Raw genomic sequence first — 27,768 nt, 5'->3', positions numbered from 1 at the left:
TTTGAGTGTACTATACACTGTATTCACCCCTCTACAGTGTATGTGTGACCTAACAATTGGTATCAGAGCCTATCTGTTAACTTACATACAGTTAAAGATCCAAACACAATCATGTCGGACACAGAAACTCCAACTAAGCCTACCACAACTGAGGAACCGCCAAAGACACAAATTCAGAGTCGGTATGAGACCATCAGAGTCCCCATACTGAGACCATCTGAATATCCCATATGGAAGGTAAGGATGACCATGTTCCTGGAAGCAACAGATCCAGAATACCTGGATAGAATCAAGGAAGGTCCTCACAAACCAACCAAACTCGCTGTTGCAGTTGCAGGTGAAGCAGCAATGACCGTACCAAAGGAGAAGAGTGATTATACTGCTGAGGACATAGCATCAATTGCTAAGGATGCTAAGGTACGACACTTACTGCATAGTGCCATTGATAATGTAATGTCAAACAGGGTAATCAACTGCAAGACTGCTAAGGAGATATGGGATGCTCTGGAAACAAGATGTCAGGGAACTGACACAATTAAGAAGAACAGGAAGACAATACTCACTCAAGAGTATGAACACTTTGACTCAAAGACTAATGAGTCATTGAATGATTTATATGATAGATTTGTCAAACTTTTGAATGATTTGTCACTGGTTGATAAAGAGTATGATCTTGAAGATTCAAACCTTAAGTTCCTGTTAGCTCTTCCTGAATGCTGGGATTTGAAGGCAACGACAATAAGAGACAACTACAATCTTGATGAAACAACTCTTGAAGAAATCTATGGAATGCTCAAGACACACGAGCTGGAGATGGAACAAAGAAGCAAGAGGAAAGGAGGAAAGTCAAGGACAGTTGCTCTTAAGGCTGAAGAAGAATTTCCCAAAGCAGCTTCCTCAAAGAAAGACAAGGGTAAAGCTCTTTTCATAAAGTCTGATACTGAGTCATCAAGTTCTGAGAGTGATGATAACTCAGATTCTGAAAGCTTGCCTGAGACTGATGTTGATGAGGAGATGATGAAACTGTGTGCTCTTATGGTGAAAGGAATCACAAAGATTGCATACAGGAAGTTCAGGAAGGGAAAGAAGTTTCCCAGGAAAAGCATAAGTTCTGATAAGAAGAATTTCAGAAGATCTGAAGGAAGAGGAGGAAAGTCTGACAGAGGAGATTACACCAATGTTAAATGCTATAACTGTGGTGAGAAAGGCCACATATCTCCTGACTGCAAGAAGGTAAAGGGTGACAAAGGCAAGGCTCTTGTCACAAAGCAGAAAAGCTGGACAGACACCTCAGACTCTGAAAGTGAGGAGAACTATGCATTAATGGCAAATACTGATAAAGAAATTGCTGAGAGCAGTTCTGAAGCTGCTGAAACAAAGGTACCTCAAACTACTTATGCTTTTCATACTAATGATATTAATGAGTTGAGAAGATATCTTAAAACCATGTTTGTTAGCTATAGAGATCAAACTTTAACATGTGAAAGATTAACTTCTGAAAATCTTGCATATAAGAAAAGAAATGATTTCTTAAAAAAAGAGTTAGTCATATTTCATCAAACTCAGAAGGATAGAGATGATGCTTTTTATGTTAGGGATGAAGTGCTAAAAATGAATGAATCTCTAAAAACTGAGTTAGAAAAGGAAAGAGAGATAATCAGGACTTGGACTAACTCTGGCAGAACAACTCAAAATTTGCTAAGTAGTGAAAATTGGAAAGAGGGCTTAGGTTATGGAGAAAATAAGAATGATAAAGGAACTGAAGAAATTAAGCCTGTTGTTAAGCAAAAGCCAAAGTTAAAACCTGTTAAGTTTGTAACTGTAAAGTCTGATAATGAGAAATCAGAAGTTAAAGAGGAATTAACTTCTGACAAACTAAAACAGGAAAAGACAGCTGAAGTAAACATAGGCTTAATGATAAAGAAGCAGCTTAAGCATAAGCTGAAAGATGTCAAGAATGCAAACAAGGTAAAATTACCTTGGAAAAATAGGAATGGAAAGGAAGGTGTGAATAAAAGCAATGATTATAAACCTGTTCCTGATGCACCTAGGAAAACATGTCATAACTGTGGAAGTTCTAACCATCTGGCTTCTTTTTGCAGGAAAAATAAGAATATTAACTCCTTACCTTCGAAATCAGGAGTTAAGAGTCAGTCAGTTAGATACAATCCATAAAATCCTTGTTTTCATTGTGGTAGTTTATGGCATTCCATTTATACTTGTAAGGAATATCATAGTCTATACTATGATTATTATCAAATAAAACCTTCTTTGAAGAAAGTTTCCATTGTTCCTTCTAGTATAAATTCTGATTCAAAGTCTGATAATGTAAATTCTGATAAGAAAAATGTTAACATAAACTCTGATGCTAAATCCGCTGCAAATGTTAACAAACTTAATAAGACCAAAGGATCCAAGCAAGTCTGGGTCCTTAAAACTAATAATTAGTGGTCTTTATGATTGCAGGGCAACAGGAAAAATATTCTAGTTCTGGACAGTGGATGTTCAGGTCATATGACTGGAAATAAGGCCCTGCTATCAGACTTTGTGGAGAAAGCTGGCCCAAGTGTTTCTTATAGAGATGGCAACATTGGAAAAACATTGGGATATGGCAATATCAATCTTGGGAATGTCATCATTAAAGAAGTAGCTCTGGTCTCAGGACTTAAACACAACCTTCTGAGTATAAGTCAAATCTGTGACAGAGGTTATCATGTTGATTTCTTTGAAGAACACTGTGAAATTGTGAGTAAATCTAAAGGCAAAGTTGTTCTGAAAGGATATAGACGTGGTAACATTTATGAAGCTAAGCTTTCAACAAGTACTGATGGCTCTGCAATCTGTCTGTTAAGTAGAGCATCAATTGAAGAAAGCTGGAATTGGCATAAGAAACTCTCTCATTTAAATTTCAACAATATAAATGAACTGGTCAAGAAAGATCTTGTAAGAGGATTGCCAAACACAGTATTTGCTCCTGATGGTCTTTGTGATTCATGTCAGAAAGCCAAACAAAGAAAATCTTCATTCAAGAGCAAGACTGAATCATCAATTCTTGAGCCTTATCATCTTATACATGTTGATCTATTTGGTCCAGTAAATGTCATGTCTATTGCAAAGAAGAAGTATGCGTTGGTCATAGTGGATGAGTTCACCAGATACACATGGGTGTATTTCTTGCACACAAAAAGTGAAACTGCATCTATCTTGATTGATCATGTCAAACAGCTGGATAAAATGGTCAAAGATTCTGTGAAAATTTTAAGGAGTGATAATGGCACTGAGTTCAAGAATTTGATAATGGAAGAGTTCTGCAAAAGCCATGGAATAAAGCAGGAATTTTCTGCTCCTGGAACTCCACAGCAAAATGGAGTTGTTGAAAGGAAGAATAGAACTCTCATTGAAGCTGCACGTACAATGCTTGAAGAAGCAAAGCTTCCAACCTATCTCTGGGCTGAAGCTGTGCAGACTGCTTGTTTTACTCAAAATGCAACACTCATTAACAAGCATGGAAAAACACCATATGAGATGGTGAAGAAAAAGAAGCCAAATCTGAAATATTTTCATGTATTTGGATGCAAGTGTTTTGTTCTCAAGACTCATCCTGAACAGCTATCAAAGTTTGATCTAAAAGCTGATGAAGGAATCTTTGTTGGATATCCACTTTCCACAAAAGCCTTCAGAGTTTATAATTTGAGAACAAAAGTGGTCATGGAATCTATCAATGTCTCTTTTGATGACAAGAAGATCACTGGTCTTAAAGATTTCGTTGACCATGATCAGCTGAGATTTGAAAATGAAGACTCATATTCTGATACTGAAAAACCTGATAGTCTAAGTCCTGATACTACAAATTCTGACGGATTAAACTCTGATGTTATTGAAACTGTGGTGACTACGTTAAAGGAAGATGCACCTATGCAGGGGGAGCATACTCAAGATCCTACCACATCTCAAGAAACATCAGAACATGCATCTGGCTCTTCAAGTTCTGATTCGTCAAGTTCTGATAAGCCAAGTTCTGATAGTGCTGAAAATCTAAATACTGAAGAATCCAACTCAGAGAGCATAGTTTCAGGGGGAGCATTAGAAAATGAAAATGAAGATAGCATGGATCATGGGGGAGCATCCAGTTCTAGAGAAAACCTTCCATCTGCAAGGAAGTGGACAAAATCACATACACCTGATTTGATAATTGGAAATCCTGATGCAGGTGTCAGAACTAGAACAGGTACTTCAAATGAGTGTCTATAAAATTCTTTTCTCTCTCAGACTGAGCCAAAGAAAGTAGAAGAAGCTCTTCAAGATGCTGATTGGGTGCAAGCAATGCAGGAAGAGTTGAATGAATTTGAAAGAAACAAAGTCTGGACCCTAGTGCCAAGACCAAAGAATAGATCTGTTGTTGGTACAAAGTGGGTATTCAGAAACAAAACTGACAGTGATGGCATAATTACAAGGAATAAGGCAAGGCTGGTTGCAAAAGGATATTCTCAACAGGAGGGAATTGATTATGATGAAACATTTGCACCAGTTGCTAGGTTAGAAGCCATAAGGATATTTTTGGCTTATGCTGCTCACAAAAAGTTTACTGTCTTTCAAATGGATGTGAAAAGTGCTTTTCTCAATGGAGAATTGGAGGAAGAGGTATATGTTGAACAACCTCCAGGTTTTGTAGATACCAAACATTCAGATTATGTCTACAGGCTTGATAAAGCACTTTATGGACTTAAGCAAGCTCCTAGAGCATGGTATGAGACTTTAGCTCAGTTTCTTCTGGAAAGTGGATTCAACAGAGGGACAATAGACAAAACACTGTTCTACCTCAACCATGGAAAGGACTTACTTCTGGTCCAGATTTATGTTGATGATATCATTTTTGGATCTACAAATGACAAACTTTGCAAGAAGTTTGCCAAACTAATGCAGTCAAGATATCAGATGAGTATGATGGGGGAACTTAGCTATTTTCTGGGCCTTCAAGTCAAGCAGAATGAGGAAGGCACTTTTATTTGTCCAACCAAGTACACCAGAAACTTGCTAAAGAAATTTGGAATGCAAGATTGTTCAAGTGCATCCACTCCAATGTCCACTGCAACAAAACTGGATAAGGATACCGGTAAATCAGTAGATATTACTGACTACAGAGGTATGATTGGCTCTCTACTCTATCTAACTGCTAGTAGACCTGATATCATGTATGCTACCTGTCTTTGTGCAAGATTTCAAGCAGATCCAAGAGAACCTCACTTAAAAGCTGTAAAAAGAATCTTTAAGTATCTTAAAGGAACAGCTGCTCTGGGATTATGGTATCCTAGAGAATCAGATTTTAAACTAATAGGTTACTCAGATGCAGATTTTGCAGGTTGCAAAATTGACAGGAAAAGCACAAGTGGAAGCTGCCAATTTCTTGGAGGCAGATTGGTTTCTTGGTACAGCAAGAAACAAAAGTCAATTTCCACATCAACTGCAGAAGCAGAGTAAATTGCTGCAGGAAGCTGTTGTGCACAGATTCTTTGGATGAAGAATCAGTTACTGGATTATGGGTTAACATATTTCAAAATCCCTATTTACTGTGATAATCAAAGTGCTATTGCTATGACAGGTAATCCAGTTCAACACTCAATGACAAAGCACATCAGCATCGGGTACCACTTCATCAGGGAACATGTGGATGAAGGTACAGTGGAATTGCATTTTGTTCCCACAGATCAACAGTTGGCAGATATCTTCACAAAACCATTATGTGAAGCTACTTTTACAAGATTGGTAAATGAACTTGGAATGGTTTCAGGTTCTTTCTTTAAATCTGCTTAGACTTGTTCTGTGTTATCAGACTTTATGCTCAGTATTTACAAAATTAATCTCATTGTGTATTCTGTGCTTAATTGATAAATGTCTTTAAGTACTGACTGTTGTCTGATATATGTTTCTAAACTCTGATAAGTGATATGTTTGTTCTAGTACCTATTCAATCCTATGAGGATAACTGTGCTAGATACTGACCTAGTAGTCTTCAATAAACAAATGATTCCATGGAAGAAGTAATTATTTCAGTGGAAATCTTATGACACTAGCAAATTCTGATAACTGAGCTTAGTTAAGTTCACTTTGTATATCTTATTACTAAGTCACAAATTAGAATAATGCTACTCATCTGTTAAGTTCTGATACTAGTAAAACTGCTGATTGTACTAAGTGCTGATAAACCTCTCTTATCAAAAGAAAAAGCAAAAAGATTAAAGAATAAAATCAGGTACTCCTTTGAGATCTAGAGTAAAAATGTGAAAGGGACGACCCAAGTGCATTGCTGGTATTAAGTAAATATGCATTAGAAAAGCAAAATATTTTCTTGGTGACTTTTCACACTCTATGATTACTGGAGAAATACTCTGATAACAGCATAAATTCTAATAAACAGTCGTGACTCACTTACACTGAGAAGCCATTGTAAAATAGAATTTCAAAAGATGCATAAAATGAGCACAAAACAGTTGAGGTGGACTCAAGCATGAACTCATTCATCAGTAGGTTTCAGGATAATGACAGCTCTTTAGCAGAATTTTAGTTATGCCTTATTTCTAAGATGTACTGAAGTGAATCAGACTTTACTCTTTGTCTGTTATTTAGCTTAATGCACACACTAATCACTTCATCTGAATGATGAAAATTTCTGTGGTGGTCTATGTTATTTTAGATAAACAGTCATTGTGTCATTTTTGCACAAATTCTGAGGACAAGTTCTAGTTACACGTTCTGATGATTAAGTTCTGACGTTCATAACTAAGAACTTGTATGAGGATTTACTAAGATGAGCATTCCTTTTTCGAGTTAAGAAATTATGTTCTGATGACTGTTAAGTTCTGGTATAGGTCTAAGTTCTGATTTCTCAGTCTAATCCTTTACTTGGCTTATCTTTGAATGAAATTTAATAACAGTCTCAGTTTGAACTCGCATATGTTGAAGTGGAAGATTAATAGTCACTATGATTAGGATTAATGGTTTTGTACTTGAACAGTCCACTGTTTCTTGTGTCTTGTGCTGTCTAGACCATGATTCCTCTTTCCAATGACTGTTATTCTTTTTCAAAGTCTAGGGAGACGAGGTAGAATTAATTCTACCTGTCAGCATTAAATATCTTTGCGTCTCTTGGCATTCTTTTGCCTATATAAACAACCACTTCACATCAGTCTTTCCATCACATTCTTCTCACACACTTATCCTCCTTCTTCTGTCAAAAACACAATGGTTCAATACAACATGTTTTTGAACACACAAACCTTCACCATGGAGCTCAGTTATGCCGAGTGGCAGCAGGAGTGGCATATAACAGCCATTCCTGAGGAGATCTGGGACTCTGTCCCACAGGAGGTGCTGGCTCACCTTCTATTCTTCGAGATGGATTATCATCGCCATCTGGAGCGCCTGGAGGAGGAAAGGCGGGAAGCTATCCGTCAGCAAGAGCGAATCATACGACTCGCCATCTTGTTCGTCGAAGATAGGAAGAGGAAGATGACTTAATCTCGTCTTCTTCCTGTTTTTCTTCATCATCGGCTTTGTCAGGCTTCTTAGCTAGGACTAAAGCTGTTGATGTTAGGATTAAAAGCTTAGGGAAAATCTTGTATTGATGTAATTTCTATTTCATATTTGTATTTACTTGATATATTAATGAAATCTGTTTTTACTTCAAGATTTTGTCTCTGAGTTATTTTATCTTGTGTTGATTAATCCTGCTTGATATTCTGATGACCATTTAAATTTTGTCTTCATTTAAGTTTTGATTCTCTGTCAGCACTTATTCATCGAAATTATCTCGGTCATTTTTAACATGATTCATTTTCAGAATATTAATGTTGCAGTGAAAAATAATTCAATCAGTGCTAACGGTTTAAATTTTGAATTAAAACTGTGTCTCTTGATAAATGGAACGGTTTTTCCTTGAAACAAGGCAACTGGGTAAGTAATCATTCCTGTTTTCTCGAGCCCAGTAACTATCCGTTATTACTGCATGTCTGACAGGTGTCCAACGGTAACATTTTTTTTTGAGTATAAGAACAACAGAGAGAAGATTTCTTTAATCTTTTATTTTCTTTATACTTTATCTCTCTTCTTACTTTTACTCTCTTTCTCATTCTTTCTCACGTTGGTTTTTCATACAGACATTATCTCAAACACCTAACAGGCATACTTGAATCTCAATATTTTTTCATATGGCACCAAAGGATTTAATCATTGATGGAGCAAAGTTTGTTCCAAACAACTATTCTGCAATTCTTGATCATGCTGAAGCCCCATCTGAATTGCACTTTGTGCAAGATCTTCTTGCACATAGTGAGGTTGGGTACGCCTTAACTCAGCCTGAATTATTTTCAAGTCAACAAGTTCTGCGGTTCTGGAGGACTGGAGTTTTTGATGATGGTGGTAAACGAGGCACTCCCAGTATTATCTTCCAAGTGGGTGATTCATCCTATGTAGTCACTCCTGGTACAGTACGAAGAGCATTACATCTTCCAGAAGATTGTACCTTCTCTATACCAGAGGAATCAGAACTTCGGGGGTTAATGACTGATTTGGGATATGAAAAGAGTTTAACGAAACTTGGACAGTTGAAACGGGCTAATATCAGAAGAGAATGGAGTTTCTTCTTCGATTGCATCACCAAGGCTTTTGGCAACAAGTGTTCAAATTTTGATGCTATTCCCATTATGAGTCAGCACATCGGGTATGCAATTATCAATCAAACTCATTTTGATTTTGCAACTGCTTTAATTGGTTTTATTGGGGATAGGATGACAGAGGATCGAGATGTTGTTTATTTTGCTAGATTCTGTCAACTTATTTACACTTACTGTACTGATGAACCTCATTTAGTCAGCACTCAAACCCCGCCTTTTAAGGTTGCAAAAAGGTACTTTAACGACCTGATAAATGCTGACACAAAGAAATCAATGGTGAGACCATTACAGATTCCTCAGTCTGTGAAATAGATTCTGGTAAATGCTCATCCTGCTACTTACAAATCTGTTTACTCAAATGTTCAACCAACTCACCATAACCAAAATCCATCAACTTCAGTACCTACCTCTCATTCTACTCAACCTACCCTCAGAACTTATCTCAAAACCTATCTCTCCACTTCACAGACTGCTCAACCTTCTCCTTCAGCACCTACTGTGAAGCCTACATCCTCTAAGCCAAAGAGAACAAAGACTGTTCCTCAAACACCTCAAAAGAGGAGGAGAATTACTTTGAGAGATGAATCAGATTCTGAGGATCAGATTCCTTCTTCAGAACCTGTGGTAGATGAAGCTGAGAAGGCAACTTCTCAGAAGGATTCTGCAATTGGGGGTTCTAGGCTTCTCAAGAGGCTTAGACGTATAACGGTTCCTGAAACTCCCAAGGAATCCAAATCAATAAGGAAGTACAAGAAACAGAGGGCACAAAGGCCAGTTTCAGATGATAAGGAGGAAGCAGCTAAGGAAGGGGATCAGGAATCTCTGATCTCACAAGACAAGGAATTTGCTCCAGTCACTTCTTCTCCATCAACTCCATCTCAGGAACCTGTATCTGACAAGGCTAATTCACCTTCTGTGTCTCTTGTTGATCCAGGCACAAGTGCTGAAATTGATATTCAGAACCTGGTTGTGCCTGAAATACTTTTCTTAGAAGCTCCAACAGCAAATAATCCTTCCACAACACCTGTTACTGATGCTGTTCAAACTCCTGAGTTATCACTAACACCTTCTCTGCATCAAGATGCTGATGATCAGATTTTAGTTGAGCATCAGGATATGGCTGTTGATCAGAACTTAGTATCAGATCAGCAATTAGAGGATGCTGAAGCCTCCATTGCTACTCACACTGTTGTCTTATCAGAAGATACTGATTCTCTAAGTTCTGATGCTGCAAATGTTGGAGACACTGGTGAGGCTGCTACAACTGTAGATGCTGATGAAGCAGGTCCTTCAGGACATACTCCTCCACTGACTCTTCCTAAGTCTGAACTGGTAAAGGAGTTTGTTGTCAGGGATCCACCAGTACCTTGGAGTGAAACTCCTGCAGGTCAGGAGTGGACTAAGGAATGGAACTCAGTTTCATGTGATCCAAATGCTTTACATCTTGCTGAGCACTTGACTAAAGCTGATGAAATGTTACATTCTGATGATTTTAAAACCCAGCTTAGAGTCACTGCATTGAGTACTAAACATCTACAAGGTCTTCATTCCAACACTCATGCAGAGCTACACAAGATTCAGGATAACTTTATCAAACAGGAACAAGTTTGGAAAATTGATAAGAAAAAGTTCTTCCAACCTACCATTGACAGGGTTGCTTATATTGAGAAAACTCAAGAGAAGCAACAAGCTCAGATTGATCAAATTCTGACAAATCAAGCTTCTCAGCAATCGCAACTTACTGAAATCCAGACCTCATTGGAACTACTTATCTCTCTTTTATTACCTGCTGATGCCAAAAAGGGGGAGAAGGTAATTAAGTCCAAATGCAAAACCAACAAGACACTGCAAGGAAAGGATGATGGAAAAGATGACCAAGGAAACTCTGAAATGGGTAGTGGTCATAGTCAAGGTAGAAGGTTTACATCAAGACAAGCTAGTCACAGAACAAGTTCTGATACTGGGAAAAGAATAAGTTCTGCTGCTGGTAAAAGGATAAGTTCTGATGAACTTCTAGATCTTGATGAGGAAATGTCAAGACAGTTATTTCTTCAAGAAAATCCAGGGATGGACTTGGAAAGTTTAAAGGAAGAAGAAGCCAGACTTAAATCAGAGAAAGTCACATCTAAATCTGAAGCTTCTGGTAAAAAGTTACTTCCAAAACCTAAAGGCATTGTGATCAAAGAAAGGATACATACTGAAGAAACTTTGGCTAGATCACAACCACAGATAGATCCAAGATCCAAGGGTAAAGAAAAGGTTGGTGAACCTATCAAGCCTTATGTACCTCTTGAGGAAGAAGAAATTACTGGTGAAAAAGATGATCTTGCTCTGACTTCAAGAAAAGTTCTTAAAACAACCTCTGACATGGCTCAAGTTGTTCAGAGTCAAGAAATTGTAAGTTCTGATATTCAGAAGAAGCAAGTAACCTCTGACAGTGCTCAAGTTAACTTGATATCAGAAAATAGATCTAAAACACTCCTACCAGGATTCACTAAAGCAAAATAGACTCAATCTTTGAAGACTACTCCAAGTGGTTTTGAAGCAAGAGTAGTTACTGGAAAGGAAGCTAAAGATAAAACTGGATTGGGAAGTGCTGATGAAAGAAGAGTACACAACACTACAGATGATCCAACTTCCTTGAGTGAACCAGGTATTGGAGCAACTCCTGAGAGATTGAATCAATTAGAATCTGTACAGATGGTTTACCATACCTACTTGAAAGAATACATCATGTTGTATTTCATGACAGATGGTAGGGTTTATGATATAAGACAAAATGCCATTCCTTTGAAGTATTTTGAAGAATTGGAGCATGTACTTTTCTTACTTCAAGTGGATGACAGAATAACAGAGACTGCTGCAAACTACTTAAAAGAACAGATTCAGAGACAGAAAAGGCTTTATTCTGTTAAGTCTGACAGCAGATATGTTCCAAAGTACAGAGATCACAATGGGAATATTGTTGATATGAAGCCTAATACTGCACAGATCAGAACGTATCTTGGTATTGAGGGACTTGAATTCAATCTTGAATCTGACAAAGCTTATGTCATAAGACTAGACCAGGAGTTAAGGAAAGCAAAGATTAATGATCTCAGAGCTGCAATCTTTCAAACTGGTGAAGATACTGCAGAGCTTAAAGGTGTTAAAGGGAGAATGATTGATGAACTAAGATATGCTGAGAAATGTTTGTTGAAGAACTATCTCAGAACAACTCCTGACATTAGAGAGATCAGAAGATGATGAAGCCAAGTCGAAGATCTACAACTGCTTAAATTCTGATATTTATGCAGATTGAAGTTGTTATCAGAAGTTGAAATTGGTAAAACTTTAAGGACTGTAAGTTGTAGTTATCTAGTCTATTTCTCATGCATTTGTACTTAATGTTTTTGACATCATCAAATATCTGTTTAACTTGTATATTTTGTTAATTTACAAGTTGGGGGAGATTGTTAGATATATTTGATAATGTCATGGCTAATATGTTTTATGTTTAGCTTTCAGATCTTGTGTGAACAGGATAGATCAGTACTTAACTGTTGATCAGTACTTATACTGGAAGTCAGGACTTAAGGATATCGGTACTTATATTATCAGGAGATAATCATCAGAAGATAGATATCAGAACTTAAGTGCTGAAGGACGATCAGATAAGGACAGTAGCTGATTAAAGGAAAGAAGATAGAGATAAAACATAAGAAGAGATATGCATGAAGAAGGAATTCTGTGAAGAATGGAATACTTGGAATAGAAGATATCTGATTGTTATATTTTAGGAAGCAGAATTATATTCCATATCAATTAGCGATTATCTTGTAACTGTGTAGTATATAAACACAGGCATAGGGTTTACACTATAAGTGTTATCATTATCGAAGTTATTATTCTATATAACCCTAGCAGCTCTTGTGATATTTGTTCATCACTGAGAGGTAACAGTTCCATATTGTAACAGAGTTTATTGTTTCAATAAAGTTTGTTTTCTGTTACTCAAGTTCTTTAAGTTCGATTTGAGTGTACTATACACTGTATTCACCCCTCTACAGTGTATGTGTGACCTAACACTTCCAATGTCTTCACCATCTCCCACCAATAGGTGGCCTCATTCTTTAAATAATAGTTGTCAAACTCAACCTTCTGTTCTTCCTTCACTTTCACTAAGGCAAATGCCTTCTCTATTTCCTTTATCCAAACATTTGCTTCAATCGGCTCTAAGGAACCCTTGAATTCTGGTGGGTTTACTGCCTGAAAAGTTTTGAAAGTTACCTAGGGATTGGTCTGTCTTTATTGTTGTTGTGCCAGGTGAACTGTTTGTTGGGCCAAGATTTGGAGAATCTGGGCTATAGTTGGGTCTATAGATCATGGGTTCACATTCTGGTTTGTATCATCTTGGTTATTATTGTTGTTGTTGGTTTCTTCATTCTGGGTGTTGGTGCGGGTATTTCTTCTGGGAGGCATTCTCTGTAAAGAATCAGACAACTTATTTAGCTTTTAAATCAAATCTTTGCATAAAAGAAAAGTTTTGTAAAACAGAAATATCTCTTTTTGAAAACAGTTATAACAGTTGAACTAAGTAAATTGCATGCTTCTTTACAGAATATAAACAGTTAAGGGAAACAGGGTACATGGTATCACAGGGGTATAACTGGTGCAATAAATAAGGTAAAGTAAAACCGGTGCAGTAAAGTAAATGACAATGCTGGAAAGGAAAAGGTACTGATATATATAGATCAAAAGTTTTGGGTAGTACAAGTGTAAAGACACTTCGGAAGTAAAAGCAAAAGGATACAACAACCTACTCACTAGTCAGCAGATCTAGTCTATAAATACAACTCAAAAGTCAACTGATACACACTGCACACTACTGTACATACTACACAATCATAACAACTCTGATCAGCGTCTCTATCCCTGGATCTCGGACTCATGGCAAGTCTGGACCTCCAATCTCCTCAAGCTCCTCTAGAACCCACTTAGCCCACTCCACTAGGAAATCAGGGGTGATGTCCTCATGTGTAGCCTCAGCAATCCTCACCGCAGCTGTTCTACGAAACGCCTGGAGCCTCTCTCTGAGTCACCTCTCACCACTCTCAACCTCTCTAGTACGCATGATATGCAATAACTCCTGAATCTGACCCTGTAAGAATCGCTGCTCCATAAGGCAAGCCTCAAACTGATGATATGGGACAGGATAGGAAGAGAACTAGAAAGGTACTCCTGTAACTGAATGACCAGTAAAGCCTGAATCAGCAGGTGGGGGTCCTCTGATAGGTGGCCTCATGCCTGGGGGTGGAATAGCCTGCAGTGGTACGGGCTGCAACACAGGTGGAGGTAAAATAGCCAACACTGGTGGAACAACAGGACGTGGATCTGAAGATGGTACTCCAACTGAAGGCTCTGAGTGATCAGCTGATACGGGGATAAAAGAGTCGGCCATCGCTGCTATCTGAAATCATATTGTAATATAAGAATCTCGAACCACGACGCGAATCATACTATTACCTGTTATACCGAAGCACTCAACCTCTCGACGTTCTATCTTTCTATTCCTTACTTCTAATCCTAACCCTCTACCCATTCCCGTTAACCTAGGCTTGTGTCGGTGACTTATAACCTGTAGCTCTGATACCAAACCTGTGGCGCCCTCCAAACCCGGGTCAGAAGTTTGGGGTTCACACACACACACACCTTATTTATAACCTGCTTATAACAATAATAAAGATAATAATAATATGCAGTGACCCTACTTACCAACTACCACGGACTGCAACGGGTTACAGTATGCACACAAGCCAAACACACTATTATATTACAAACCGTTCAAATCCCAACTATCCAAACTCAGAACTGAGTATTAAACATTATTACAAATTTTTACAAACTTAAATTATCCCAAAAGAAACCTACTAGCTCAACTCGATCAACCTGAACCTGAAGGGTTTTTAGCACATAAACGCAACGAAAATGTAAATTTAAATCTTAAAAAAAACGAAACCCTCCGCAGGATCCATGCGAAAAATAATATTTAATTTGTAGTTCAGTATGTTTACCTTAAGAAGCTTTACGTTAATGGAAAGATGGAGATCTTTAATAGCGATCCAAGAATGATGAGCGGAGATCCCTAGCAAATGCTCCTCAAGTGTGAAGCACTCCACCGGTATCCACCAAGAGATCAATGTAATGGAGGAGGAAGTGGTCGAGAGAATTAGTTGCCTCCCTCTATTTCTACTTTAGAATTAGGGTTTTTTATTTGGGTTGAGGCAAATACGGTTTATAATAGTATATTTATAGGCAAAATTTTCAGCTGAAAATTTTCCATAAAATATTATTATTATTAACCCTTTAATTGATTATTCTTATTAACCAATTAACTAATAATTAAAACACCTTTTAATCATTAATCCATTTTTTAAACACTTTAGAAAAATAATTCTCTCACTTGATTTAATTTTCAAAATTAAATTCTTAATTAATAATATTAAGAATTAATTAAATCTCATTTAATCAATTATTAAATATGCTAATTAATTATTTATTTCACAATTAAATAATTACCATCCATTATTAATTAATTCCTCCACCATTAAATCATTCTCTTTTATGGTGTGACCCTGTAGGTTCAATATTAAGCCGGTAGTAGAAATAAATAATAATAAAACTATTTTATCATTATTTATATAAATTCTCTAATTCATTAAATATGATTAATTAATAAAATAATCATATTTATTCTATATCGTGAGGGATACTTCTCAGCATATCGCGACTATCCGGATAATACGAATTCACTGCTTAGAATACCAAAAACTATTCAGTGAGTAGTTACCGTACAATCAATTCCTTCTACCCTGCAATGTCACGATTAAATACAAGGCATAGAACTTGTGTCAAGCCTATCTTATTTAATCATTTGCTTTCCCATTCACTATGCTTAGTTCTATTTAATGTAAATTAGAAACTCCTTTCTAATTTCATTCACTCTGGCCAGAAATTCCTGAACTAGCATAAGTGGATCAACATTGAACATTCTCTTCCTTCACTGGAAGGGGTAGATCCTTTATTGATCATACACTATCTTCGTGTACAAATTCCTATACCCAGTAGAGCCCTTATAATTGTCCCTGGAGACTAAGAACTAAACCAAAGCATAGTTCAGTGTAAACAAGATGACTATGATGACCTCAAGTCTAAGGATACTTGTACAACTATCACTATGTGAACAACTGCTGACACGTGAGTGAACTTCATCAGTTGTTCAGCTGTGTGAGTCATGTTCAGTGAACTTATTCTATAATAAGCACCTATATACTAGCTATAGTGTCACCACATAAATGTCTATGAGAACAAACATCCTTCATAATGAAGCAAGCATAGTATGTACCGATCTTTACGGATTATTAATTACCAGTTAGTAATCCTACGACCAGGAACTATTTAAGTTTAGAGTTATCATCTTTTAGGTCTCATTATTATGATCTCATCACAATTCATAAAAAGCTTTACTCTAAAATGTGGTATATCTTATTTAAACATTTAAATAGATATAGCCCGCAATAAAAACAAAACAAGTCTTTTATTAATATCAATGAAATCAAAACAGATTACATAAAAGTTATTCCTAAATCCTCATACATGATTGGACGTAGGACATATCTCTTTCAATCTCCCATTTGTACTAAAGCCAATCACTCTGGTATCTAATACCCATCTTGTCTTTATGACGATCAAAGTGACTCTGAGAAAGCGGCTTTGTGAGTGGGTCTGCTACGTTGTTATGTGTGTCAACTCTCTCGACGTTGACATCTCCTCTATTTTCAACTCAGATTCACCACCAAAAACAAGAAAAATGTCATGAGTCCTTCGCAAGTACTTAAGGATGTTTTTCACTGCTTTCCAGTGGTCTTCACCTGGATTGGACTGATATCTGCTCGTCATACTAATTGAATAAGCAATATCAGGCCTTGTACACAACATTGCGTACATGATAGATCCTATTGCTGAAGCATAAGGAATCTTACTCATACGCTCTCTTTCTTCAGGTGTCTTAGGAGACATTTTTTCGGAAAGGGACACTCCATGGCTCATCGGTATGAGACCTCTTTTGGAGTTTTCCATGCTAAACCTTTTAAGCACTTTCTGGATGTATGTACCCTGGGTAAGACCTATCATTCTTCTAAATATATCTCTATAGATCTTCATACCGAGAATGTAGGATGTTTCTCCCAAGTCCTTCATGGTGAAGTTCTTTGATAGCCATACTTTGACTGATTATAGCATCAGTATATCATTTCCTATAAGAAGTATGTCATCCACATACAATACAAGAAATGTTACCGCGCTCCCACTAACCTTCTTGTAGACACATGGTTCATCTATGTTTTTGATAAAACCAAACTCTTTGATTGTCTCATCAAAACGGATGTTCCGTCTACGAGAAGCTTGCCTTAAACCATATATGGTTCGTAGCAGCTTACACACTAGGTGTTCATTTCCCTTGGAAAGAAAACCCTCTGGTTGTGTCATATACACTTTCTCCTCAAGTTTCCCATTGAGGAAGGCCGTTTTCACGTCCATTTGCCAGATCTCATAGTCGTAGTAAGCAGCAATCGCAAGCAAAATCCGAATTGATTTTAACAGGGCTACAGGCGAAAAAGTTTCATCAAAGTCAATCCCTTGCCTTTGTTTGAATCCTTTTGCCACGAGCCTGGCCTTATAGGTCTCCACCTGGCCATCTGCTCCAATCTTTCTTTTGTATACCCACTTGCACCCAATAGGCTTAACACCTTTAGGCGCCTCAACCAGAGTCCATACTTGGTTGGTATACATAGATTCCATTTCGGATTTCATGGCACTATGCCATTTCTCTGAGTCAACACTACTCATAACCTCATTATAGGTCACAGGGTCGTCATCATCAATGATTGACAACTCATTGTCATTCTCAATGACAAGGCCATAATACCTCTCAGGTTGGCGAGACACTCTCCCTGACCTACGAATGGGCTATTCCACAGAAGGTTGTTCAGTCTGAACAGGTGTTTCCACTTGATCCGTAGTAGTTTGTGCTTCTTAAACTTCATCAAGTTCAATTTAGCTCCCACTATTTCTTTCAAGGATAAACTGCTTTTCCAAGAAGGTAGCATGTCTGGAGACAAACACCCGATGATCGGTGTAAAAGTAATACCCTAAAGTCTCTTTAGGATATCCCACAAAATTACATTTTACAGATCGAGATTCCAGCTTATCTGGGTCAACTTTCTTGACATAAGCTGGACATCCCCAAATCTTAATGTGTTTAAGACTCGGTTTCCTTTCTTTCCATATCTCATATGGAGTTTGAGGAACAGATTTGGAAGGCACCTTATTCAGTAAATATGCTGAGGTTTCCAATGCATAACCCCACAGGAATACTGGAAGATTCGCATAGCTCATCATGGACCGAACCATGTCTAACAAAGTTCGATTTCTCCTTTCAGATTCCCCATTCAACTGTGGAGTATATGGAGGAGTCCGTTGGGAGACTATACCATTTTCTTTGAGATAAGCTAGAAACTCTCCATTCAAGTATTCACCACCTCGATTTGATCGAAGAGTTATAATACTATGTTTGGTTTGTTTCTCCACTTCATACTTATATTCTTTGAACTTTTCAAAGGCTTCAAACTTGTGTTTCATCAAATACACATATCTGAATCTAGATCGATCATCTATGAAAGCAATGAATTATGAAAATCCATACATGGCTTGCATAGACATTGGTCCACATACATCTGTGTGTACCAATCCTAGCATATTTGCAGCCCTCTCTCCATGTCCACTAAATGGAGATTTGGTCATTTTACCCAATAGACAAGACTCGCATGTAGGATATGATTCAAAATCGAAGGGGTCAAGTAACCCTTCCTTATGCAATGTCCGCGGTCTATTTTCACTAATATGACCAAGTCCGTAGTGCCACAAGAAAGTGAGATTTTTATCATACCTTTTTCTTTTATTTGTATGTTCAATTTGTAGTAAATTATGCTCTACGTCACATACATACAGACCATTCATTAAAATACCACTTTCATAAAGAACGTTATCTCTAAGAATTGAACATTTATTATTCTGAATAACAAACGAAAATCTAGCCAAGTCTAACATGGAATAAAAATAATATTCCTCACAATAGAGGGAACAAAATAACAATTATTTAGAACAATAGTCTTGTCCGTAGGCATATGTAAATGAAATGATCCTACAGCTTCAGCAGCAACTCTTGCTCCATTTCCCATCCGTAGAATCACCTCCTCTTCTTCAAAAGTCCTACTTCTCCTTAGTCCCTGCAACGAATTGCAAATATGAGAACCACAGGCGCTATCTAATACCCAAGTAGAAATTTGACTTAGTGACATATTAACTTCGATCATGAACATACCTGAATCAGAAGCGATAGTCTCACTACCCTTCTTCTTCTTCAATTCTGCAAGGTAAACCTTGCAGTTCCTCTTCCAGTGCCCCACCTTGTTACAGTGAAAGCAAACAGCTTTGCTCTTGGGGTCTTCAGCTTTTGGTGGAACCGGATTTTTCTCACCTACTTTCTTCTTCTTAGAAGGGTTCTTCTTCCTTTTCTTAGGAGTGGAACCTTCACCAATTAGAAGAACGGAACTCTTCTTAGGGGGGAAATTCGATTCCGCAGTCTTCAACATGTTGTGGAGTTCAGGCAGGCTGACATCCATCTTATTCATGTGAAAGTTCACAACAAACTGCGAGAATGAACTCGGAAGTGATTGCAAGACCAAGTCTTGGCTCAGTTCCCCATTCATGGCAAAACCAAGTTGTCCAAGATGTTCAATCAAATTGATCATCTTAAGTACATGGTCATTCACAGATGATCCCTCAGACATCCTACAACCGAACAGCTCCTTCGATATCTCATATTGAGCTGTCCTCCCTGCCACATCATACAACTCTTGTAGATGCATAAGGATAGTGTGAGCATCCATATGCTCATGTTGCTTCTGTAGCTCAATATTCATGGAAGCTAGCATGATGCATTGAGCAACATTTGCATCATCTATCCACTTACGATACACAACATGTTCATCATTATGTGCATCGCTAGCAGGTTCAGTAGGCTTAGGTGAGTCAAGCACATATTCCAGCTTCTCAACCCTGAGAACAATTCTCAAGTTTCGAAGCCAGTCAGCAAAATTAGGACCAGTCAACTTGTGAACATCTAGTATACTCCAGAGTTATAGTGCAGAAGACATAACATTTATAGTAAATCTATAAATAATGAACACATAACAACACTTAGCAAATATTCAATTTCATTTCAAAACACTATATGAATCGGGTCTTTATTCATAAGTGGCTCCCACTAGTTTATCTAATTTATACAACCCCTAAGTGAAAATTAAGCATTCATAATGCTAGTGGGAATAGGGATCCTACATTCCATCACACAACCTCGGTTGTAGCACGAAACGTCATGTGATGTTCAATAGGCAGACAACTCTTGTCAATTACATCTTATGTTATTCCCTAATAAAACTTTAGCCTCTTGAATAATTGAGTCACGACTGTAGCACGACAAACTCAATATTCTAAGTCAAGTCTAACCCAATATTTCGTACAATTGAATCAGTCTCCAACGGCCCACGGCTGTGGCACGTAACGACCTTTAGATTCTAATTCAATGTACACATCTCTATGTAATAGACAAGTATTTCTTATTTCGAAATCAAAGCCCTCGGCTGTAGCACGAAATGACAATGATTCAAAAAATAAGAACTACTTTCTACCATATTGGAAGGCTTTGACCGACACAAGCCCGTTGTGTCATTGGCCAATTACTACTTGATATTATTTAATTTTATAGGGATTATATTACGTTACAATCATAATCATATTATAAAGTGATTCTTTCTTTTAAATTAAATATTTCAAATCAATAATCGTTAATCAGATGATTCCCAGATCGGGGGGAGCATTGTCAAGAGGCGTCACTTAATACCCCTTTCTTACAGATAGAAATCGGTTGTTGACAGAATCATCCTTTCTCTCAATATTGAAAATTCATATTTAATTACGTGTTTCATAAACACAAGAATCTCATGATTGTATTCATAATATTATTGTTAAGGCAAGAAACGATTCCTATTCTAGATTTTCTAGAGCACGCCTTATATTGATTTAAGTTCACCTAAATCTATCATCGCATGGTAAACATAGGCATATATCTCATATATAAAATTAAATAAACAAGTAAATGTAAAGTGCAATAAAGTAAATGTGTTTGGTTATGGCCCCATCCTATGTGATCTTTATCAAGCTCATGATAAAGATCAAGGTCAATCTAATATGGTAATGGAAATAAATACAACTACTTTTTACATAAGTCTTCTTCTTTGTTTAGACTTCTTGTATGCCTCGTCTTCTTCTTTGTATCACCTCCATTGGATAGCCTTCTTGAGTCTTCAATTACATTACATGATTGAAAGTAAAACTAATCTAATGAACTTACAAGAATAACTCGAGTTACATTCGAGATTTATGATTACAAAGATTGACGACATGCAAGTCGTATTTAAAACCAAAACCAAAACCATTACACTAAGGTCGAAAGGCCATAACCATCCACCATGCTCATACAACACATAAAAGCATGTTAAAACACATAATCTGGTCTTAGCATATCATATTATCCATGATCTAATCATAAAAAAATGACAAAAATCAGAATCAAATCAGAAACACAAGAATCATTATTTACGGGCAGTAAACGACGTCAAACGCCTTATAGATGAGTCGTTGATAGCTTTTGCTATCAGTTTTGTTCAGACGCTCGTTTACCTATGGAATAGGGTATTCGTTTGCGTATATCGGATACCAGACCCAGATTTCAGCAATCTGCAGCAGCCAATTCAGAATCCGTATCTAATATGATTCTCATAATTAGAACAAACATAAATCATGTATATATCAGTATATATACAGATTACATAATCATCTTATGATTATACAACTCACATGAATATCATATATTCAAAACCATACATATATAAGCATATTATATCAACATCAAATCATGGCGAATCACGTACATGTTCATATATCGAAAACAGTTAAATACATAAACGAATTAAAAACTTTTCGCAAGTAGCTCTGATGCCATTGAAGGGTTTTTAGCACATAAACGCAACGAAAACGTAAATTTAAATCTTAAAAAAAAAATGAAACCCTCCGCAGGATCCATGCGAAAAATAATATTTAATTTGTAGTTCAGTATGTTTACCTTAAGAAGCTTTACGTTAATGGAAAGATGGAGATCTTTAATAGCGATCCAAGAACGATGAGCGGAGATCCCTAGCAGCTGCTCCTCAAGTGTAAAGCACTCCACCGGTATCCACCAAGAGATCAATGTAATGGAGGAGGAAGAGGTTGAGAGAATTAGTTGCCTCCCTCTATTTCTACTTTAGAATTAGGGTTTTTTATTGGGGTTGAGGCAAATACGGTTTATAATAGTATATTTATAGGCAAAATTTTCAGCTGAAAATTTTCCATAAAATATTATTATTATTAACCCTTTAATTGATTATTCTTATTAACCAATTAACTAATAATTAAAACACCTTTTAATCATTAATCCCTTTTCTAAACACTTTAGAAAAATAATTCTCTCACTTGATTTAATTTCCAAAATTAAATTCTTAATTAATAATGTTAAGAATTAATTAAATCTCATTTAATCAATTATTAAATCTTCTAATTAATTATTTATTTCACAATTAAATAATTACCAGCCATTATTAATTAATTCCTCCACCATTAAATCATTCTCTTTTATGGTGTGACCATGTAGGTTCAATATTAAGCCGGTAGTAGAAATAAATAATAATAAAACTATTTTATCATTATTTATATAAATTCTCTAATTCATTAAATATGATTAATTAATAAATTAATCATATTTATTCTACATCGTGAGGGATACTTCTCAGCATATTGCGACTATCCGGATAATACGAATTCACTACTTAGAATACCAAGAACCTATTCAGTGAGTAGTTACCGTACAATCAATTCCTTCTACCCTGCAATGTCATGATTAAATACAAGGCATGGAACTTGTGTCAAGCCTATCTTATTTAATTATTTGCTTTCCCATTTACTATGCTTAGTTCTATTTAATGTAAATTAGAAACTCCTTTCTAATTTCATTCAATCTGGCCAGAAATTCCTGAACTAGCATAAGTGGATCAGCATTGAACATTCTCTTCCTTCACTGGAAGGGGTAGATCCTTTATTGATCATACACTATCTTCGTGTACAAATTCATATACCCAGTAGAGCCCTTATAATTGTTCCTGGATACTAAGAACTAAACCAAAGCATAGTTCAGTGTACACAAGATGACTATGATGACCTCAAGTCTAGGGATACTTGTACAACTATCACTATGTGAACAACTGCTGACATGTGAGTGAACTCCATCAGTTGTTCAGTTGTGTGAGTCATGTTCAGTGAACTTATTCTATAATAAGCACCTACATACTAGCTATAGTGTCACCACACAAATGTCTATGAGAACAGACATCCTTCATAATGAAGCAAGCATAGTATGTACCGATCTTTGCGGATTACTAATTACCAGTTAGTAATCCTACGACCAGGAAATATTTAAGTTTAGAGTTATCATCTTTTAGGTCTCATTATTATGATCTCATCATAATCCATAAAAAACTTTACTCTAAACTATGGTATATCTTATTTAAACATTTAAATAGATAAAGCCCGCAATAAAACCAAAATAAGTCTTTTATTAATATCAATGAAATTAATACAGATTACATAAAAGTTATTCCTAAATCATCATACATGATTGGACTTAGGACACATCTCTTTGAGAACCCCTAGCTCTCACGCTGGACTGGGGATCCTCGCTACCAACTGGTTCCTTCTTAACTGGAAAAGAACATAAACAATATCGCACAAATGAGCTAACTAGCTCAGCAAGTCACAATGACAAAACTGAGAGTAATGATCATCAAGTGAAAAGGATTATGATATCAAGTGAACAATGAATTATGATTTAGAATTGGATATTATATTTTCATTTTAAAAACCAAGGTTAGGCTACTGATCAGTCACGCACTAACCCCGAGCAAAGCACACAACACTGCTCTAACTACTGTATCCAAGGCACACATTGGCCTAACTTGACCATTATATGGTCCCACAATTTTATAAAAACAATCCAATTCTAACATAATAACAGAATAAACAGTATTAAGCAATAAACAGAATCATTAACAACATTGAATGTTCAGTAATGAAATGGTTTCAATCTTCATAAGGATCAATATGGCATTTTCAAAGCTTAGTTATTGGGTAATGAAAGAACTGGATAACAAAGGAATCAATGTTTCAAGGTTTCAAGGATTTGGTCCTTTAAAGCATTAGATAAAATGGTTTGAGTGTGTAAGTAATCTGGTTCAGTGTTTGATATTTAGTTTGTATGTATTTGTGGAGGAGTATCGTATATTTGAGGTTCGTATTTGGGTGTACAACAATCATTGGTCTAGAAAAAATCATGTTTACGGCTCAAGATCAATAACTGGAATCAGGGTTTTGGGTTCAGTGTATCAAAGCACTTGCAATATAAAACAGGTCTATCAATCAACTACAATATATCTTGAGAAAGTTCAGAACACTTGTATGATACTAGCTTGTTATACTGCCCTCACTTTCAATCACAACTGTCTTACTCCTCGACTATCTATTTTCCTTTCCTACGCCTTGCCTCTTCTGCTCACATATCATAAGCATCTATCAATATTCAACTCACACAATTCTATTCGACTTATACTTCTATCTACCCTTCGTTTCACCCAAATCCGATTAACGGATTGAAAGTTATATTATAAACGAGTAAACATCGAATATACAAACCGACATTTAACCAACAAGTCACATATAGCACATAACACGTCAAATAATCAATGATATATCATTTATAAAGAAGTCCCGGGTCATAAACAGGCTTTCGGGTATTTAAAATGATTTTTAAAATATTTTTCGGAATTAAAACGGGTCGTTGGATCAATTTCGTAGCAATAAACAGGGTTCGGCTGGCCAATATGGCTTCAAAACAAGTTTATAATAATTATCGAGCCTTGAAAATAATTTAAAATAATATTTTAAAGCTCGAAAATCATTTTTAAATAATTAAATCTAATTAAATAATTAATTAAAATCAATTAATAATTAATTAAATCAATTAATCAATTAATTTTTGAATTAATTGACCAATTAATCAATTAAAAATTAACTGAAATTAATTAACTAATTAATTCAGATTTATTTTTGAATTAAAAATAATTTTTGAATTAAAATAATAATTTTTGAAATTTTCAGAATTTAAAAATGAATTTTTATAATAAAAATAAATAGGAAATATGATTTTTGAATATTTTTAAAACAGGAATCCAAAATTTGCAAACTCTGGAAACTTGAGGGACTGAACTTCATCGTCCCCGATAATTGAGGTACTAAACTGTAATTTTACAGGGGGGTCGCCGGAAAATTTCGGGGATGGCCGGAGAACACGATTCCGGCATCCTCACCTCACCATCTACTCCAGAAACAATCTACAGACTACGAGGAATCTATTCATGCAATCAAAACACATTAATCATCCCTGTCCTGGCCGGAAAATGGCCAAGAACATCGCCGGTTTCCGGCGAACCGACGAAAGCTTCAAAATACAACTCCCTTCGATTCAGACATCCTCTGTTAACGAGCTATATACCAATCGATTGCAAATTTCATAAGGAATACAACCCACTATAAATCAATAGCTAATAACCCCTAAATCAAAAAGCCCCAAATTTCAATTGAAAACATTCATACGGGTTATAAACCCTAATTTCAAAATTCAAAAATAAACTCAATTTTGAACATGTTATTGAACTCCAAATCAGACGTATGACATATGAAAATCATCAGGAAAACAAGCTCTACAACATGCAATCATCAAATCATTCAAACAATCATCCGAACAAAAATTCATATTTTTAATAAAAATAATTCGAAAATAAATAAATTTTCAGAAAATAAACCTTGATTTCTGCAGTGATATGGAACACAGAATCTGATAGTACTCCTCGAGACCTTCGATTCGGTTACTCCAACTTTCCCAACTGATTTCAATAACACCTTGAAATTGTAGTTTGATTCTCAGAAGGATTTATGAATTTAGGGTTTTTCTCTGGAAAATTATATATTTAACTGACTGCAAATGATTTTGATACGGAATAAAATACGGTAAAAGGCTATTTATAATTACGGAAAATTAGTATCCCGTTGGATCATTCCGGATATGAAATGGTACGTTTATTTATAAAAACTGATCCAAACGGTACCGGTTTTCGAGATAATTATCCAAATTAGTACAATTTGTACTGCGGTCTTGGTCTCAGCGCCTGGTTACACGTACTACGAGGTGATAATTGTGATAGTTTAATAAAAAGCTCCCGTTTATCGAAAATACGAGTTTTATTGATTTACCGAAACGAATAATGTATCGAAAATGTTGCGCCGGGACCCGCGCAGGACAAATCGTACGCCGGATCGAAAAAGTCAAAACATGGAAAGTGCTCGGAATATTGCAATTAGGTTAGGAAGGAGTTTTCGGAAGAGTTTCGGGTTATAAAACGTAAGAACGGATGACGTCGGTTGGTTCCCGATTGTATAAAATAATTTTTAAATACTCGGAAAAAGATTTTATAAAACCCATATAATTCCTATAAATTCATAAATCAACATAAAAATAATTATGAAGATATGACAATTATCTATATTTTATTTTGGACATATAAAAATTAAAATACTCAATTAATATTATTTTTAAACATCCAAACACATTTAACACTTAACAAATAATTCATAGAATAGATACTGAACACATATAATAATTATTTATTAGCAAAAATAATTACACGATATATCCCGGATATTACAGGTATTATGCAGTTTATAAGCATTTGAATTGATAATAAAATATCAAGATTACAAAACAGACATGCATATATATATATATATCATATCACTTGCTCCATTATATCACAAGACTTTGCTAATAATAACCATGCACTTATCTCAAGATAATGCATCAATATATTACATCACAACAACAGTATAACGGGTAGAAAACTTGCATGAGCGTTCCGGGGTAGACTTAAGCTTAGAGTGGGTCCGGTAACCTATGAACAACAACATAAGCTGGAATTAGACCACGGTCGCTTAAGAAACTAGTCAAAACTCACTCATACCCTAACGGTCGCTTATATGCTTAACGATTTGCATTAATCGCTCGCGTACCCTCGGCTCCACTAATTTTAATAAATTAACCGTTACGAATTTTAAGGCGACTCTTTCGCGAGTACTTTACCAAATTCCTAATCCACCTTATATAATTGTTTCGTAATCCAATTAGTCTTTTAAGGGCCTTAAACAAGGTTTCAAAGTTAAGCGAGGGGTAAAGGTTCGTTCGCGAAATATCGTAACTTAAAACGGTCGTTTCTCCTAAACCGTAAATCGGATCTAAGCGAACCACATATCAAAACGAAGCTTACGACATGATCTAGCTAAACATGGCAAATTTACAGATTGGTCAGTGAGTTATCTGGTCCGAGATTCATGTACAACAGTCTAAGGAAAACGGGCATTACGACGGCTATGTTTACGAGTTTTCCAAGTTTCTCACTACACCAAAACCTCACCAAACAACCCACAATTATTAACACATCAAAACCTCAACTAAATAATACTATACCAGTCCTTATTCTCCAGATTCTTCATCTCAACCAACCACAATCAAGTCCTATTAACTATAACAATATTCATTCACCAAATCACTCCAAATTCAAATCAAACTACTAATAATCAAAGATCATGCTTCTCATTTAGAAAAATAACCATCAAACTCACTAATAATCAAATTAAAGGCTATGGTTTGAAGTTTATACCTTCCTTGGGAGGTGTTAAGTTGCTAGGAAGCCTTAGGGAGCCTCCTACAAGCTTGATCTTTCCAAAGAAATCAAGAACACAA

This window comes from Apium graveolens, chromosome 1 (assembly GCF_009905375.1).
Source record: "Apium graveolens cultivar Ventura chromosome 1, ASM990537v1, whole genome shotgun sequence".
Lineage (NCBI taxonomy): Eukaryota > Viridiplantae > Streptophyta > Magnoliopsida > Apiales > Apiaceae > Apium > Apium graveolens.
The sequence above is the reverse complement of the archived record's forward strand: the minus strand, read 5'-3'. Positions refer to the sequence as shown.